Source organism: Hermetia illucens, chromosome 3 (assembly GCF_905115235.1).
Source record: "Hermetia illucens chromosome 3, iHerIll2.2.curated.20191125, whole genome shotgun sequence".
NCBI lineage: Eukaryota > Metazoa > Arthropoda > Insecta > Diptera > Stratiomyidae > Hermetia > Hermetia illucens.
The window spans coordinates 131,313,364-131,327,392 of NC_051851.1; positions in this window are offsets into that span (position 1 = coordinate 131,313,364).

Genomic DNA, 14,029 nt, shown 5'->3' on the forward strand with positions numbered 1-14,029 from the left:
ACAGTTTTTCTATTGCTTGCCGCAGAGAGAAAATCTGATCTGTTGCTGATTTGTCTGGGGTGAAGCCTCTTTGGTATGGGCCAAGGATGCTCTGAGCGTGTGAGGCTATCCGACCGGAGAATATCTTATAGATGGTACTCAGCAACGTGATACCCCTTTAATTGCTGCACTGTGTGATAATTCCCTTTTTATGTATGAGAAAGATAATGGCTCGTTGCCAATCGTCAGGCATTGATTCGCTGTCCCATACCTTGAGCACAAGTTTACGAACCACTTGGTGTAACTGGTCGCCCCCATATTTAACTAATTCGGCTGTAATTCCATCGGCTCCTGGCGACTTATGATTTTTTAGCCGGTGAATTGCACGGACTGTTTCTTCTATACTTGGTGGTGGCAGTATTTGTCCGTCGTCTTCAGTTGGCGGGATCTCCAACTCGCCGATGTTCTGGTTGTTCAGTAGCTCATCAAAGTATTCAACCCATCGCTCCAATATGCCCATTCTGTCGGTAATCAGATTTCCCTCTTTATCTCGGCAGGATGAGCATCGAGGTGTATAGGGCTTCATCCTGTTGACTTGTTGGTAAAACTTCAGTGCCTGGTGCGGTTCCTCCCTGTACTTTTCTAGTTCACAGACCCTGTTGGTTCTTCCAGGCTTCCTTCTTTCGTCTGTGAAGTCGCTTCTCCGCTCGACGGAGTTCGTGATAACTCTCTGCGCGTGCCCACGTTCTTCGAGAATGCAACATTACTCGGTATGCGGCATACTTCCGTTCCGTAGCTAGCTTGCATTCATCGTCAAACCAGCCGTTCCGACTTTTTTTGCGGCAGGGGCCAAGTATCTTTGTGGCCTTATCAATGATAACGTTCTTCAGATGTTGTGAAGACCAATTGTTGGTGCTTCATCTCCAGGTCCTCTATTGACTGCGGTTATTGCGGCCTCCATTTCCCTCTTATAGGTGTCGCGGAGGGCTGTGTTGTGGATGGATTCAGTATTCACTCTTACCTGATTGTCAGAAGGGATTATAGGTGGTGTCGTAATTCGAGCTCGGAGCACCATGCCAACGAGATAATGGTCCGAGTCTATATTGGCTCCCTATATGTTCTGACATTCATCAAGGCTGAGAGGTGGTGGCGTTCAGTCAGCACCTGGCCAATTTGGTTGAGAGTGTTCCCGTCCCTATCTATCGCCTGAATACGGGCTCCTTCCCTACTTGACTTTTGACAGGCTACAAGTGTCCGCTCAACTGCCTCGTAGAAGTTATCCATCTCCGACTCTGCAGTCTCCTTTGTAGGGGCGTGAATATTTATGAGGCTTATATTTTTAAACTTGCCTCGCAGACGCAGAGTGCATAGCCTTTCGCTTATATTTTCAAAGCCGATAAAAGTAGGTTTCATTTTTTGGCTGACTAAGAAATCTACTCCGAGCACATGGTTTACTGGATGGCCGTTATAATATATGGTCTAGCGGCTCTTCTTCAGGAAACCGGTCCCTGTCCATCGCATCTCTTGCGCTGTTAAATCTGTCTTGGGATAGAGTATCGACTAGCTGCTCAGCAGCATTCGGCCTGTACAGGGAGCGCACGTTGTTGTAAGATCCATCCTGTCCGAGGCTGTTTTCGTGCCTTCGTAACATCGGTTTTCCGTGTAAGGTTGTCAGCCCTACCCAACCCCCAACCTGGAGGACCAGTTGGTACATTTTGTTTCGCTTTCAGGCGCGTACAGTTTTCATAAAGTTTACAGTTTTTCATGAAGAAAAAACTCCTAGCGATCACCAGGAGAAGGTGGAGATAGGGTTGGGTAGTAGAGCTGTTGGTGTTGGTTCAGCAGGCGTTTCTCAGGTTTTATGCTCCATCGTGGGTACCAATCCACGTTTCGCCCTGGAATCTATACTACCCTTTGACCGCCCCGTCCCATTAATGCGGCAATAAGTTTGTACGTTTTCACTTCATCCTGGTCATCTCGCCACTACCCTAATAATTATTTAATTAAAATCATTTCAATTTTTTTTTCAATACTCATCTATTTTACTGTGCGGTTTTTCAAGGCTGAACAGATAAAAAAAGCCACAATTTTAACCAAGAAGTTGTGTAATTGCAGGTACTCCCCCAATTCATTTGAAAAGAGTCTTACGGACTATCGATGCGGTGTTGTTTTGCCGAACATACCTACGTAATTTTTTACATATTTTTGAAAATTTGAGGTTCACACCAATTATTTTATCCAGATGTGTACAGGTATATGGTTAGAAAAGGAGTATGGTAAAGTGGTATGTAATTTGTTTCTTTTTGGCAAGACAGTATATAGCCTGTTGGCAAAATTAGTGCAAAGATAAGAAATCGTAATAACGAAAAAGTTGTTAAAATCGATTTCCTGAATCGCCTTTAAGGCCTTCATCAATGTGATTTGAATCTCCTCAATCTCAGTTTGGGTGGAATAGAGGGCCTGCGGTACGATATGCGATTTTTGATGAAAAAGTCACGGAGGACCAATGCTGTATGCGAAGGGTCATTATCGTGGTGAAAGTTCTTGGTCCTTCAAAATCGATTGAATTGAGCCGGATGTGCCGCCACAATGACATAGTATTTTTTGGTATCGCTCTGCTACCTTATACCTGCAATTGCTTCTCTGCCAGATTGACTATTGCGTTGACAGCATCCATCGTTCATCGCTTGGCAGCAGCCTGATGCATATAATGCGCTCCAACAACTTTTCCATACTGCCTAGCAAACAAATGGAACGATACGACAACTCTCCATGTGGTTTTTGGTAGCAGCAACAGCATTTGCCTTTTCCACTTATTAAAAGTGGAAATGAACCACTCCGATTTTGCTTCGTCACCTTCAAAGTCACATTCGGTATTCTGTCCAGCCCGGGTGCATTTTTAGCCCCTACTTTTTTGCAGGCAATAGTAAGCTCATCCTTTGTTACACTTGGGATTTTTGTGGGATGCTTTCTTTCGACCGCATTAGTGCACTTGCTGTAAGAATAGAGTTTCTTCGCAATAAAACTGAGCACTTTATCTGGCCCCGCTTCCTTTCAACTTAGCCGTTACCGCTCTATAGGCTCTTCCCCACGGATTGATGTCGGCCTCTTCGTAGATTTCTTTAAAGGGCTCCTTGGCATAGAGGCATCCACTCGTTGAACCTGTTGGCGTCGAACTATTCTTAAATATTTTAGTGAACGTTTCCGCGTCAAACATCTTTGAACTGCACTGCTTCGCCCGGCATGACTTTATGTTTTTCGGATGCTTCATTCTCCTGTTTTAGATTACATTAAACAGAAAAGTTTTATGGTCGCTACGCATGTAGTGTTCACTAACTCGTTAGGTAATGTCCCTCATCAACGAAGGTAATATCTACTCCTGAACCTATACTCCCTTTCCGGAAGGTATAGCTACTTCCGATATCAACAAAAAAAATGTCCTGCGAAGAAAAAGTCAGTCTGTCTGTCACACGAAGTTTTCTCAGAAAATGACACGAAATTTGCTGAGAAGGTAGAAACTGTGAATGCCACAGCACATGTGGTAAGTTACATCTTTCTACGTTGAATTTAAGGAGGGCTTCTCATACATGCAAAACGGGGGTCTAAAATTTGTTTTCATCGATAATAGTCATGTTGGACGGCCTGGTCTGATTATGCTTCAGGCTAAAGTTCCATAATTTGGCAAGTGCTCACACGGCCTCCTCGTGGTGGCCTCTGGAAACCGTCTTCGGACGGGCCAAGAGTGTGTAGGGCCGGGCTGGGAGTAGGCTCATCTAATTGACGAGGATTTGCTTGTCTGTTGGTCATGTGTTACGGGTAAGTAAATCTGGCGGGGGGATGAGCCGAGTCAACAGCCCGGGAACGTCCTTCCTGCATTGGAGAAGGTGCTCATAGGATCCCAAGCAAAGGTGGAGCGGTATATGTCGAGGGCTGCATGATCCGAAGATCCCCATGGATAAGGACAAGCTTGCCCAATCCCTGCGCCTTCAAAGCCCCAGGATTCCCATGGACGACTGGGTTGTTATCAAGGAGGAGGAATCCTTGACAGCCAACCTTTTCTATCCAGTATAGACGGAGAGTGCCTGGGGTCACAGGAAAAGGTCGACTATAAAGTGCGGTTCGGATTCAGGAACGCAAAGGTGAAAGTGTTTCACTCTGCAAAACCGGACGACAACCTAGATCCAATTGATGACGCCAATGGGCTATTGGAGGAGATGAGGGTGGATGGCGGACGAACCCCCCACAGAAGCAGAACATTTTGAGGGTAATGCAGATAAATCTGCAGCACTCGAACTGCGCCTCGGTTAATCTGTTTGTCTTCTTCCTAGAGGAAGACGACGACATCGCACTAATACAGCAGCTTTGGATCGTAGGAACCATCAAAGGGCTCCAAAGCAAATACTATAATTTATTCCACAGCACAAGAGACGCTGATCATGACAGAGCATATATTTTCGCGAGAGAGAGTCTCTATGCTTTTCTGTGTCTGGACCCTCCGTAGTCGAACTGGAGTAGGCGTTGCAAGGAAAGTGTATATTTCCTCGGCTTATATGGTTCACGACCGATCAAATACGCTTTGGGGCAGCTCGGAAATTAACGAGAGAGGTGAGTCATTTATTGATTTTATTATTACTTCAAACCTATCAGTGTGTAACAGGGGCAGTACGCCAACCTTCCATTTTCCCAGCTCGAAGAACTGTGACGGTAGGGAGGAGGTCCTTGATGCCACCCTAATAACCGACAATGGGATTCTTAGGGTAGACAACTGGAGAATATCTGGCTAGAGATCCTTATCAGATCACAGTGGGATACTTTTCAGTCTAGATCTCGCCGCAGAGGTCTCCTTCAGAGACCCAGGAGGATCGACTGGAGAAAATTTGGTTAAGTAGTTAAGAATAAACTCTCGGGCTCTTGCAAAGCATTCGATACCACCTTTAGAGTCTCGTGCTCTACTAAGTACAGGAAGAAGATACTGCCACCATGGTGGAATGAAAATCTCTCCTACAAGCATAAATAATGGCAGCCATACAAGGACCTCGGATGTGTCCGGATAGTTGAGTGGTTAGAGTACTAGGCTGTCGTACGGAAAGTCACGGTTCAAATATCACTGGTGGCAGTGGGATTTGTATCGTGATTTGACGTCGGATACCAGTCGACTCAGTTGTGAATGAATACCAGAGTCAACTCAGGGTAATAATCTCGGCAGTGTACTATTGTAGTGTACTGTTACGGTCTTGAATGAAGTGCTCTAACACACTTCAAGGCCCTGATCCAATATAGATTGTTGCGCCTAGAGGCGGTCTTGGTTGGTCTATTGTCAGAACATTGAAAGCACCAGCGAATCCGAGGAGCTCAGCAGGAATCTGTCCAAGAAACATAAGAGCTCATCCTTTCTTAAAAGGTCGGAAAGCTACTGGAAGTAATCTTCTGGTGAAACCTTGGAGATGCTGATTCAAGCGCACTTTTCCGCAGCAAGAAGGAGTGTGACTCGGAGCCTTGCTTGGGGCCGGATAGAACCATATGGTTAGAACATCATTGGCCCATACCAAAGAGTCTTCATCATCATCATCATCAACGGCGCAACAACCGGAATCAAGTCTAAGCCTGCTTTAATTAGGAACTCCAGACATTCCGGTTTTGCACCATGGTCCACCAATTCGATGTCCCTAAAAGCTGTCTGGTGTCCCGACCTATGCCATCGCTCCACCTCAGGTAGGGTCTGGCTCGTCTTCTTTTTCTACCATAGATATTGCCCTTATAGACTTTCCGGGCTAGATCACCCTCACCCTTTGCGGATTAAGTGACCCGCCTACCGTAACCTTTTGAGCCGGATTTTCTCCACAACCTGACGGTCATGATATCGCTCATAGATTTCGTCGTTATGTAGGCTACAGAATCTTCCATCCTCATGTAGGGGGCCAAAAATTCTTCGGAGGATTCTTCTCTCGAACGCGGCCAAGAGTTCGCAATTTTCCTTGCTAAGTGTCCGTGGAATATATGAGGATGGGCAATATTATTGTCTTGAACAGTAAGAGTTTTGACCCTATGGTGACATGTTTCGAGCGGAACAGTTTTTGTAAGCTGAAATAGTGCGCGGATTTTATCGAGAGAGGCTTCACTCTAAACAAATCAGATTTTCTCTGTGCGGCAAGCGATGAAAAATCTGTTGGAATATAGACATCAGTTGCACCATCTTTTCATCGACTTTAAAGCCGCCCATGACAACATAGCCCGGGTAAAACCGTACGCGGCCATGAGAAAATTCGGTATCCCGGCGAAATTGATAGGGCTGACTAAGCTGACCGTGGCCAATGTGCAAGGCTAGTGAGTCCTGGACGGTTTAACGTGAGCACCTGTCGGGAAGACTTAATCCCATGGTCATCTTAAGACACGGATTGATTTTGTGAACACAATAAGAGCCCCGCTGTGACAAGTAACAACAGTACCAGTCTATACCAAGTGCATGGCTCAGCATTCATACTGGTGGATGCAAGACCTACCTAACTCTCTACCGAACTAAGGAGTACGGCACCCTTGTTGAAACGCAACACCACCCCGAGACCTGAAGGTCTCTTCTCGCTTGATCATAACCAACAACCCCCATGAAGCTCCCATTAAGTGGCCAACCGCAAATAACCGAGCTGTACTCACATATAACGGGAGTTCACCCGAAGTATGAGAGTCCAGGGGCTATCCCGGTTCCCATGGTACCAGCATACCCCTGGTAAGGTTTCGTGACCAAATTGCCACTTAAGATGAATCCCCGTGCAGACTCGGGTCTGATCGCCCTGATTAGGCCTTTGGAGCATTCGCCTACTGCATCACGGCCGGCAAGCCAAAGTGATTACAGCGTCTCCCGGTGCCATCACTATTTGGTTTTGGTTCAGCCGACAGGGTTGCCGCCCCGTCTTCCTCCCCCCCACCTCTGAGCACCAATGTGACCATTTGACATAAACAACGGTCTACGACAAGTCATCATCTGTTCTCTTCTACCTGGCCGTAACGAAATTGATTCGCGATGCAGATCTGAACACGAGAAGCACCATCCTCTTCAAGTCCACCAAACTACTGCCCCACATTAACTATATTGACATTATGGGCAGAACAGGTCGTTACTAAGGCAGGTCTAAATTGGATCCCGATTTTTGCGCCGTTGATGATGACAACGAAAGGTCACCGTCACTCCGAAGTATAACTGTTCAAACTTGAAAGGAATTTCGAAATTTAATTTTCATCGAAATTTCAAAAGACAATATTATAGCGGCACGTTGAACTTACGAGCCTGCAAAGTTAACAAAAGTTGTACATTAGCTTGCGAATGAATGTAAATTTTTTTTTTAACTATTTTCTTTTATTAATGAATCTTACTTAACATGCCACTTTCGAAAGATCGAGGTATGTACAATTGTTAGGAGCTAGTAGAACGTTATGTTTTCATCAAATATTAATATTATTGGATCCTTCTTTCAAATATTTGAAGCTTTCAGATGCCTCGAGTTTCGGGTTTATGCCACAGATCCTTTGCCAAACTGTTGGAATGAGTTGACATCCTGTACATGTATTTGGCATAGGCTCCAGTTTCTTGCAAGACTGTGAGTATCTGCAGCTCTCTGTCAAGCTGGTTATTTTTCACGAACCAAGTTTTTAGTTTAGTTTAGTTAACTGGGGGGAGCCGCAGCTCCGAGCACTCAGGCCATTGTTAGGCCTATTGTTCTATCCCCGTAAGTTGCCTATTCAATGGCTTCCCGCCTACGGTGTTCGCAGGCTTTAGCGAATCTTAGAACATTCTCCAGAGGCAGAGGGTGTGCAGATTCTCATTGAAGAAAACCTTCCCAAGGTGTCTTCATCTGAAATCTGAGGATGCCGGGCAGCTGCATAAAAAGTGCAGGGCCGTCTCCTCCTCCTCCTCACATTGGCTGCACACAGCCGAAACCACTACCCCAATCTTTTCCATATGGTAGTTTAAGGGGCAGTGTCCCGTCAAGTTTCAGCAGCACCTGATGACAACTCCACACTAACTGGCTTGATATGTTGTTGCCATTTAGTGCTGATAATGCCGCCCGACTGTCGGAACAGATTCCAATGGTGCGACCCCTTCATTTCTGTCGTAGACATTCAATGAAATGGCATATAACTCCGGCTGGAATATGGTCGTAATTTTTCCGAGGGGTCGGGCCAGTTCTATAATCGGATTCTCCGAGAACACCCCTGCGCCCGATCCATCCTCCATGAATGACCCGTCGGTGAAGATTATTAGGCCTGTAATTTGAAAAGACTCATGGCCACTTGTCGACCATTCTTCTCTTTCGGTGATTACGACAGTATATGTCTTTTCAAAGACGAATCTGGAAACCATATGATCGGTCGGCATCAGGGCTATCGGATGTTTTTCAAGGAATTTCCAGATAGACGCATGACCGTTTGATTGGCCACCTTTCCACGCTCCAATGGTATCGAGCCTATATGCGTCGTTGGCCGCTTTCCGTTTCACCTCCAAGTGAATGGGGGGTAGATTTAGGATAGCTTCAAATGCCGCAGTCGGCGTAGTACTCATTGCTCCAGTAATACTTAGGCAACCAAGTCTCTGAATCTGCGTTAGCAGCTTCCTGCTGTTAGCAAAGTTCAGTCTTGACCACCAGACGATGCATGCATACATCAAAATGGGTTTTATTATGGATGTATACATCCAGTATATCCGTTTGGGTGAAAGTCCCCAGATTTTACCTACCGCATTCCTACAGGACCAGAGCAATCTGCATTGTTCCTGGATATGATGCTTCCACATTAACTTGGAGTCGAAATGTACTCCTAAGTACTTGACTGTTTGTGCCAGTTGGATTTCCGCCCCTCCTAAGGTGGATAGCGTGTAGCTGCCCCACCTGACGTTCCTAGTGAAAATAACTAGTCCAGTCTTCCTAGCGTTCACCGTGAGTCCATTGCGGAGGCACCAGCTGTGGATTACATGCAGAGTTGCATTCAAGCGGTCACATACTGTGTCCGCAAATTTGCCGCTAATTATTACGGCTAGGTCGTCCGCAAATGCTTGCGCAAAGACTTTTTTGTCCTCCAGGAACCACAGCAGCTTATCCATTACCAAGAGTCAAAACAGTGGAGAGAGAACCCCTCCCTATGGGCGGCCCCTGAGACATCCTACTTCAATAGACTTCTGGCCGGCCGATGTGTGGATTTTTCTACAACTGTTTTGCCGCATCATAATTTGCAGCGAATGAGGCATAATTGAAGGCACGTTCGATGTCCATGAATGCGCCTAAGGCGTATTCTTCTTCGAACATCGCCTTTTCAATTTTTGCCGTAAGTTCATGGAGTGCTGTCTCCGTGGATTTGCCCTTCTGCTAGACGTGTTGCCTATGGTGAAGTGGCCACTTAGGAATGTGTGTATCCCTTATGAACCGATCTACTAGTCTTTCTAGTCCTTTTAGCAGAAAGGACGTTAGGCTGATCGGTCGAAAGCTTCTTGCGTCTGTGCAGGTGGGTTTTCCTGGTTTGGGAATGAACAACACCTTCACATCCCGTCATTTAATTGGAATATAAGCGTGTGCTAGGCATGCACGATATATATTCCGAATGTGTAGACCCAGGGCATCCATTTCTTCTATTACTAGCGCATTGATGATGCTATCTGGACCTGCACACTTGTATCTATGAAACGAGTTAAATGCCCATTGTGAAATGAGAGAGTGACGCTCCAGTGATACTACTTTGCATGGCAGATTCCAGTCTTTCGGTTGAGGGTTGTATGCACCTGTTGGCCCCGAGATTAGATTTTGGATGCTGCCTGGGAAGTGTACTTCAAGCAAATGATTTGCCGTTTCTTCATCGCTTTCTGTGTACTACCAGAACCCGCTTCAGCTTTGAGGTTGCCTCAAGAGAGTTAGTCTCTTCGCAAAAGCGTCTCCAAGGTGATCGTTTAGCTGTTGACATCACATCCTGCTATTACCTCCATGCCTCTACTTTTGGTTTATTAGATAGCTCTGATGAATGTTCCTTTAGGAACGTCTTCTGCGTCGTAGGGGAAAAATGCAGAGCACCATAGTATCTCTTTATTTCCCTGTTGAATTTTTATGGTTAGCTTAGCCGATTTGGTGTCGCCATCACATAGGTCGTTAACCAGGTTAGCCTGGAAGTCTTTGGAGGCTACCATGCAGGTGCGGGGTCGGTCGCTTCCATTGGCATACAATAGGTCAGCATGCTGGAAGTTTAGGCCCCTGAATGCCCCTACAACAACCCACGGTTCTTGTATGAGGTATATAAATGTCTTGCAGCAATTGATCCGACGACTGATAAGTGCAGTTGCCGCTTTACAATGCTGCCAATTTTTCACGAACCAAAGCGTCCTTGTGATTGTATGCAGAATTCGCTATTGTGGGCGTAGCACCAGCTCTATATTAGATTTTCTCGGAGAACCCCATAACTGGATCCCATATATTCAGACAGGTTTTATGACTGCCTTGTACAAAAGGACTTTCTTCTCTAGTTTAAGCATAGAGCGCTTGTTTAAAAGCCAGTGTAGACTCCTTGCTTTAATGGTCATCTGTTGCTTCTTGGTTTCAATATGCTTTTCCCACGTAAGGCGTCTGTCCAAGTGCAATCTCAGGTATTTGGCATCACTAGGTTGGGGAATTTGGGTTCCATTTAAGTTGATTGAGGGCAAGTTTTCCTGTTATATGAGTGCATTTCGACTCATTGACTTTGATCTTCCAAGTGGTCAGTCATTCCTCGATCCGATTTAAATGTCGCTGTAGGACGCAAGATACTAATCGAGATTCGGCAGGAGTGGTCAGAAATGAAGTATCATTCGCAAATGTACATGTGATTATATTACTGTTTGTTGGTTTGTCTGATGTGGATGAGGTACAGCATCGGTTCTAGTACGCTTCCTTGCGGTACGCCAGCATCGATGTTGTGGTCACGCGCGGTTAAACAGAATTCTAAACTTCCGCCCAATTAGATAAGATTCAAGAATCTTGTGAACATTAGCGGGAAGCAGTTTCTCAATTTTGTACACCAGACCTGTAAAATAATGGGAAATTTACGAGCGCTTTTGCTTAGGTTGACTACTTAAGGCAGAAACGTTGAGGTAGTATCCAAGTTTCTCGTGAATTTCTGTACAGTCTAATATCTAAGGTGAGCATTTGTGTTCTTTTATGAACTGCATTTCAGCAGATGTGTGGATTTTGGGGTTTTTAGTTTCTAAAGTTCCTATTCATAGATTTTTTTGTTAATTGTTTGGCAATTAAGCGAACAACCAAGATTAATAAAATGAATGTCTTTTAATCGAAATAATTGTTTCCGTAAGTGCCATCAGGTGATAGTTGAGCTCCCTAAGACGGTCAAATGAGCCGCAGAACCAAAAATCTTAGATACATTCATCTTTCTTAACAAAATTGTTGGGTCCATGAACTCATCTCGCCAATCATTGCATATCACGAAGGTCATTGTTCAGTGTTATCATAGAACTGTTGCTGCTCCTAAACTCGTGCAGTTATGTGCTGCCTAGAAGCATTTGAACCATGTGAGTTTGTGTCATAAAACTGGAAACAAAGAACTTTAGTGGTTTTAGAAGACTTCGCGCTTTTTCTGCACTTGGTTGCAGTGGCGGACATACATAGTCATCCACATCTTGAAGAGATCGAGTTCATCTGAGAGTTCAGATCCTGAAGAACTGAGGTGGTTAGAAAAGTATGAAATTCATGAATGGAAGGGCTTTGCACGAATTTGATGGCCTAAACTTTGGCAGTAATTGCTGACGGTGAAGTGAAGCTATTTCATGGGAAAAATTGAGAAGAGTGTTTTATGACTTCAGTTCTAGGTTTTTAGGACCAGTTGCCTGAAATAGATAGTAATAGTTGGACAGAAAAAAAGGCGTTAAAAGATAGCAAGTTGATGGAACATTCATTTCCATTTATCAATAATTAAAGCCATTCATATGTGCGTGCTATCACATCCGATTTCCTATGCTTAAAACCCAGTCGTATATTATGTACTCATGTGGGGCTACATACTCGAATAGAGATAATCACATTCATGTTCACTCATACATTCTTGAGCTTGTTCTTATCATAGAAGCAAATCATATGGGAAACGTACTACATTAGAGAAAACGTGAAGCATTTAATTGGCTTCTCCACTAAACCTCTGGTTGTTCTCTCACCTAAGATCTGATTAAAGATTTCATGAAGAAATTTCGCAAGAAAGGCAACATGAATATTGTGATTCGTATCTAACTACGAGAATCTGTGCATCTACCTAAATCTGTTGTAGCACAAATCAAAGGCATTTACTATACTTAAGGCGTTTGGTTCTATTAGATTCTAAGGTTTATCTGTGGGTGACCCATTTCAGTTGATGCATGGGAAAAAATCAACAAAAACTTCAATTAAATATGGCAATTGTCTTGCAACTTGTATCTAACGGATCTTTTGCTAGAGTTTAGAGATTGGTATTGTAGGTTTGCTTTCGGATTGAATCGAAGGCAAAGACTTTCGAAGAACTAGGTATATAGGTCTAGGTGACAAATTGACAGTATCGCATGGCGGTAAAAAATTACTTTTTGGTAATCTTGTACGATAGAATCATAAAAAGAAAGAACAAATGTTATAAAAACTACTTGGTTTACAGCGGGTGCCTTATCTGATTATGCCCTTTGAACAAAGTTGAAACTTCAATGAGGTCAAGGACAAATCCTTATATAAATGTTCCCCAATTTATTTTTTTTTTGTTTGGTTTAAAGTCACATACATACATATATAAAGCACAATAGTAGTTTTAACAGATAATAAATAATCAATGGCTTAACAGTCTAGCATGAACCTAGATTTTGAAGCATGTTAGAGGAGTTAATTTCTGGACTATAACCGTACTCTAGGTGGCATCGTTGTCCGCAATACATTAACTCAGGATTGTTACCTTGATTCGAATCAGGTATTCAATCACAGTTGAGTCGACTAATATTCGATATCTTCTGCTAGCAGTAAGACCTGGATTCTGTCAACCACTAAGCCATGCATAGACTTGACTAACTGCTGATTACGAATAGAAAATGACCGTCCTCCACGCTGAATGATAAGATACTAGTAAAAATTGTAGGTCCTCAAATGTAGCTCTTGCAACTGAGCTAAACTTCTTGCTCATTGTTGGCATTTGTTAACTTTGCTGCTATTAACATCTTGTGCTGCTTTCTTTCTGCCTGTAATGGTTAAGTACAAGAGTATGTTCTGTGAAGCGTTGCAGCTGATACGGTCGTAAACTCAGTGATGAACCTGATAACGATAGCGTATGAGGTTTCCATGCTCTGAAGGAGCCCCATCTGCGACAGACCTTCTATGTACCGGTGGGCGGCAGAAATTGCTGACTTACGGAGGGAGTGTCATCACCGTTTGACACAACGTTTACACGCTAATAAGGAGGTATGCGCATAAAGGAAGAGTATAGATCAGCAAAAAGGAAATTCCGCAGCGGGATAAATAAAAGCAAAGCTCGCGGCTGACAGAACCTGGTCAACAAGGTGAATGAGGACCCGTGGGAACTTGGCTATAAGATTGTCACCCCAAAAATGGGGGCTCTTTGGAAGCCCTGCAAACTAAGGACCGCATTATTTCCCAGGCATTTCTTACGAGTTCAACAATGAGATAGCTCGAAGAAGCGGTTCTCATGAAAAACAAGAAGGCGCCAGGTACTGTAGCCCGACGGAAGTTTACAAACTGGTGTTGCGTTAATGGCCAGACTTGTTGCTCGGGGCGTTCAACGCTTGCTTGACGGAGAGCCTTTTTCCTTGTCGTTGGAAGGTAGCCAGACTCGCGCTGATCAACAAGAGGAAATGAGACCCACAGCTGCCGTCTGCATACCGACCGCTGTGTATGTTTGACACGGTCGGGAAAGTGCTCGGAAAGCTCATCAGAAGTAGACTTATTGAAGCGATCCTCGTTGCCGGGAACTTACCCCCAGGCAGTTCTGTTTCAGAGCACGGAGATCCACGGTGGATGCTGTTATGGAGGTCGTAGATACGTTAATCGAGCCGAGGCACACAGCC